The sequence below is a fragment of the Rutidosis leptorrhynchoides genome, chromosome 1 (genome assembly GCF_046630445.1).
Source record: "Rutidosis leptorrhynchoides isolate AG116_Rl617_1_P2 chromosome 1, CSIRO_AGI_Rlap_v1, whole genome shotgun sequence".
NCBI classification, from domain to species: Eukaryota; Viridiplantae; Streptophyta; class Magnoliopsida; order Asterales; family Asteraceae; genus Rutidosis; species Rutidosis leptorrhynchoides.
The window spans coordinates 209437981-209443434 of NC_092333.1; the positions used below are offsets into that span (position 1 = coordinate 209437981).

Here is a 5454-nt window from a genome sequence, read left to right on the forward strand (position 1 = left end):
TATAGTATTCTACTTGTAAGACACAAAAAAAAAAAGAGTGACTCACTATTTTCTGCTCAAAATAGCCGTGAGGTATAGAGGGATAAGAAGAGGTTATTTTGCTTGGTTACTTGATTGATTAAAGTGTCTAAATCCTAACCAAACTCAAGGTAGGTGTTGGTATAACAAAAGCTTGGGGTATACTACTCTTGAGGCTTCAATTTAGAAGCTATAAACCCTTCAATCTCATCAAAACTTTCAGCTCATTCTTGGAGCTGCTGTCCGAATTATTAGCAGCAGATTAAGTGGGTATTAAGCTTGTTGTCAAGGTCATTTGGTGTCTTAAAGACTAGCAAGATCAAGGGTGTTTTGGTGCATTGTGTTATCATCATCTTCACCATCTTCTTCCTTGTTCTTCACCCTCTTTAAGAGGAGGTATAAACCTTAATCTAGCTCTAGTTACTTTTGGTATATTACACAAGACTAGATCTTTAATGGAATTCATATATAAATGTTAAACTTTGTTTTAAACAAATTGCTTCCGCTTGCATGCATAAATTTTGCACATATACATATATTAACATGGTTTTGCAACTTGTTAACTTGTTGAATTCCATCAACTTAAACGTTTAATTTGATTAATACATGATAATTATGAGTTTTGATTAAGAACCATTCTTATGGGATTTGATATTTGTTACTTGGATTGATTAGTGATCTTGTTTGAACAAAGGGAACCCTGTTTCAATTTAGTGAACTAATTTTCAATTGATTTGTCTTAATCAATTGGGTGCTTACTGGACCAAGGGGTAAACCGGGTAACATAGATTGAACAAAATAGGGGTGAATTGTGTGGAGCAAACGTGTAACCAATTAAATCTTAATCTTATAATTAGTTAATTACTAAGTCACAAACGAAAGAGGTCTTTGGTGAAAGGGAACCCTAAGCCAATAAATCCTAGTTTGACGTGTTTGCTAAAAGAGAACTCTGGGTAAACCTACTATGTAGTTGCATGAATTGATAACTTGAACTAGTGCTTAATAACAAATTATCCGACACTGCGAATAGGAGATCTAGGCAAACATTCTTTTATTTATTGAATTCAATTATCTTTATTTTTCGTTGAGTCTGCAATTTGATTTATTTAAACTTAAAAACTAAAAATATTGTCTTTTACTTTTGATCTATCCTTGATTTGGCTAATCGTTAAATAGGCACAAAACAAATTATCTCGTACTTCCAATTTTCATAGATTAACTTAGTTTATTTTCATTAGTTGCAATCTTCATTCTCACGTTTAAACTGTCCTTGGAACGATTTCGGAATTACCAACTTCATACTATTGCATGATCGGGTACACTGACCGTTAGTGTGTAGTGATATTTAAACAGGCATTTTCCAGAGATAAATTATATACTAGATTTTACACATCACCTGTCGATAGCTCGACGATGGCCGCACGCATCACTCTCGCTGACATCACCAAACCCTCGTTAGAAGGACGAGGAGGACCGATACTCTATCCAGAGGTTAACGGAGCGTCTTTTGTGCTTAAGCATAGCATCATACAACTCACTCAGAACCATTGCCAATTCTACGGCTTACCAATTGACGATCCCAACTCTCAATTAGATAGATTCCTCTCCTTATCCAACTCATATAAGTAAAATGGGGTTGAACAAGATGTGGTTCGTCTATATCTGTTCCCCTATTCCTTAACTCTTAATGCAAAAACCTGGTTCGAGGGGATAGAACCCAACTCTATCATCTCATGGGAGGAAATGGCAAAAACTTTCTTAATCAAGTAGTTTCCCCCATAAAAACAAATCACACTTAGGAATGATATCGTAAACTTTCAACAAAAATACAATGAATCAATCTACAATGTATGGGAAAGATTAAAACATTTGCTTCGAATATGCCCGAACCACCGTCTTGAGAGCTCTGTTCAAATTTTGACCTTCTACAAAGGTCTGAATCAGAACAACAAGTCTACTCTTGATACTGTTTCTCAAGGTAACTTCATGGACTTCGCTGCCGACGAGGCCTGAAGATTGATCGAGGAGATGACAATGCACCATCATGATTGGAACACGGAATAGCACATTTCATCAGCAACACCGCTTTTCGCCTCTGATCCTATCCAAAATAAAACCATCAAATTTCTCTCGGACCAACTAGAAAACCTCACCAAAGAAGTAGGAGAGCTAAAGAAACTCCTACAACATGTGTCTCAAGTGCAATTATGCTAGAATTGAACTAACCCACATCCGGCCAAGGTATACGAGGCTGAGTGTGAGGACTCCGTTGTCTACTATGATAAGATCCTAGCTCATATGCACAACCAACCTACCAAACCCACTACCCCACCAGAGACAAGTCCAGACGATGTCCTACTGCGAATCATCAACATGATCACAGCAAGACAAGACGCAGCTGACTTAGTCATGACTAATCACTTGAGTAGTCTTGAAAATCAAATAAGCCAGCTAAATCAACGTCTCGATTCTCTAGGTTGTCCTAAAAATGACTCAAAGGTGGCACATATCCAACCTTCAATTTCTTCTAAGGAGAAGAAACTAACTAATACTCATTCGGTAGTTGAAACGAATCCAAACCGTTTAATTAAATAACCGACTAATTTTTTTTTAAACAGGAGCGGCGCACCAAGCCTAGGTGCGCGCTTTTGAAGACCCAATAACGGTGCTTTTAATGCCAAAAGCGGCGCTTCTATTGACTGATCAAAAGACTACCTAAACACTGGCCAAAAGCAGTGCTTTTGGCTATAGGAGAGGCGCTCCTAGTCCTGGAAAGTGCAGTTTCGAAATTTGACTAAGTGTAAATCCAACCCAAATGCACGAACACTAGTTTACAACGCAAGAGCCCATACACAAGTTCATTATGACCCAAAATACACCCGTTTACACATTTGAGTCTCACATAACCATGACCAGTTAACAAAATGACCCGTTACAATTAAGGTGACATTTCTGACCCAATTACACCAAAGCAAGGATTAAGACTCGACATCCCAACCCAATACCATGAGCATGATCCCGGGGATTTTACCAAAACCCCAATCCACATCCAAAGAAAATGCTACTCCGTCATAAGCCAACTTCTAAAAACCTTGTCATGCTACTAGAATCCTCCAATACATCAAACGGTACCTATACATAAAGGTAAACAACGAGGGAGTAAGCAAAGCTTAGTGAATGCAATAATTATACATATACATATATAATCTACTAACTTGCAAACACTTGCACACATACCGCATACGAGCTAGCAATTCAACAACCATGCAATCACAATGCATAACTAAATATCCGCAATTCTCAATAAGCTAGCATTACCAATAGCATATATTCATCATAAATTAATATGCTAAAACTACACACACACACACACACACTATATGGTTAACCATACCCACACTATGGTGCTACCAGCTCTTTGGTTCACACCATACGTCACATGTTATGGCACTACCGGCTCTTTGGTTCACGCCACCACGCATTTGTCACGATGTTACCGGCTCTTTGGTTTACATCATAACCCCGAGTCATACTCACGCTAAGGTGCTACCGGCTCTTTGGTTCACACCCTAACAACTCGTGCTATAGTGCTACCGGCTCTTTGGTTCACACTACAACACACGTACCATGATGCTACCGGCTCTTTGGTTCACATCATAGCACACTCACACTTACTATGGCACTACCGGCTCTTTGGTTCATACCATAGCACACAAATAAATACACTATATACATACACGTATAATTATTCCACTCACCTTGGAATGCCCGCACAAGTCATTTACAACGTGATCTCAGTCCTCAAATCCGAGCAAGTAATCACCTATATCACACATAGTTACAATATGCACATAAATAACCATTCTCTAAAAGAGAGCCCGACACAAACATCCCTTAGTCGAGGGATCACACCTTGCTTGCCTTAACCCGCCCATTTAACACCTAATGGACACAATCCAATTACCACTTCGAGGAGTAATTCAAACCTACACAACCAAGTACAATTTAACCCAAATCATACTTGTCACCAAATTGACCAATCTAGGTCCCGACACTAAATTACTACTTAGGTAGTGATCATACAAACATCACTTGCCCAAATCACCCAATTTAGGCAATAACGACCCATATTGCCCTTAACCACCTTTGACTTATGTCAATTTCACCCAATATCACCCATGACTAGTAATTAAGTTTCCACAACACCAATTATCCCAATTAATTAAATACTCATGTAACCATTTCACTAAACTTGACCAAATTCTTAGTTTGACACCAAATCAAGTCAACATCCAATTTTGATCAAAATCAAACTCTTTAACACACCTAAATCACCATCATACCACCAATTGATTAACAACACTATCAAAGGTTGACTTTAGATCATAAACCTAGACATCCACAACAACTTCACCTCTTTGAGGCATTTCATCAAACTCCTTGTGTGCATGACTTCAAACTTGTTCTTATGAACATCAAATTCACCAATACTCATCTAATCTAGTGAGTATCAGTTAAATCCAAGACAAATACACCCAAATTCATCATTAAACCCTAAACCCACAATATTAGGGTTCGTAATCACAAGCTTGACCCAAAACCTCCAAATTTCGTAAGAAATGGGTTTTATAACTTATCACCAACATAAACCCTAACCCAAAACAAGAATCAAACAGGAAATTCGGATCTAGGGTTTACCTTTGCACCAAAACAAAGCTAGTAGATAGGATCACCAAGATGCATCAAGTTACACCTCCATCTTGAGCAAGAATCATCATCTCCTTCATCAATGGAAGCTTCCTCTCTCTAGGGTTTGCTTTCTCTCTTTAGAATGAAGTTGGAGGATGAAAATGAGGATAAGAATGAGTTTTAGATATAATCCCAAGCCTTATATCCATCTATATGTAAAAAGACCAAAGTGCCCTTCATTAAAAGTCCAAAAAATTTAAACAGCACCTGATCAGTGCTAAAAGTGGCGCTCCTAGCCCCAAAAAGTGGCACTCCTAGGGCCTTCCAGCTCACAAATTCTTAACTAAAAACGTCCGGGCTCGAATTACGGTCGTCTGGGCTTTTGATTTGCCTTAATCCGAGTTCGTATGAGGACGTTATGGCCCAAATGGTGAACGCACGCATAACCCCGCAACATACATCAAACTTTTACACATCAAACTCTCGACATTCCAAATACCAAATTTTGGGTCGTTACAAGTCTCCCCCACTTAAAATGGATCACATCCTCGTGATCCACACCCCATACCGATAAGGTAGGTATTGCAACATCATCGCACCAACAACCCGCATCTCGAAACCACGTCCAACGATCTCCACATCGATCACGATCTACCAAGTCCGCTAAAATCGAGTATTCAAGTCTCGCATTAATCTCACTAAGCATTCAAAAACCCTTGTTTAGTCTCCAAAAAGGAGCAAAGTCTC

At 38.7% G+C, this 5454-nt stretch overlaps 1 non-coding gene across 1 annotated transcript; it reads right to left on the reverse strand.

The window, feature by feature from the left end:
• Nucleotides 1-1809: 1809 nt before the first annotated feature.
• LOC139887065 (small nucleolar RNA R71) lies at nt 1810-1916 on the reverse strand. Its single transcript, XR_011772915.1, has one exon. It is a non-coding gene; the product is annotated as a small nucleolar RNA R71 (small nucleolar RNA).
• Between the last annotated feature and the right edge of the window lie 3538 nt (nt 1917-5454).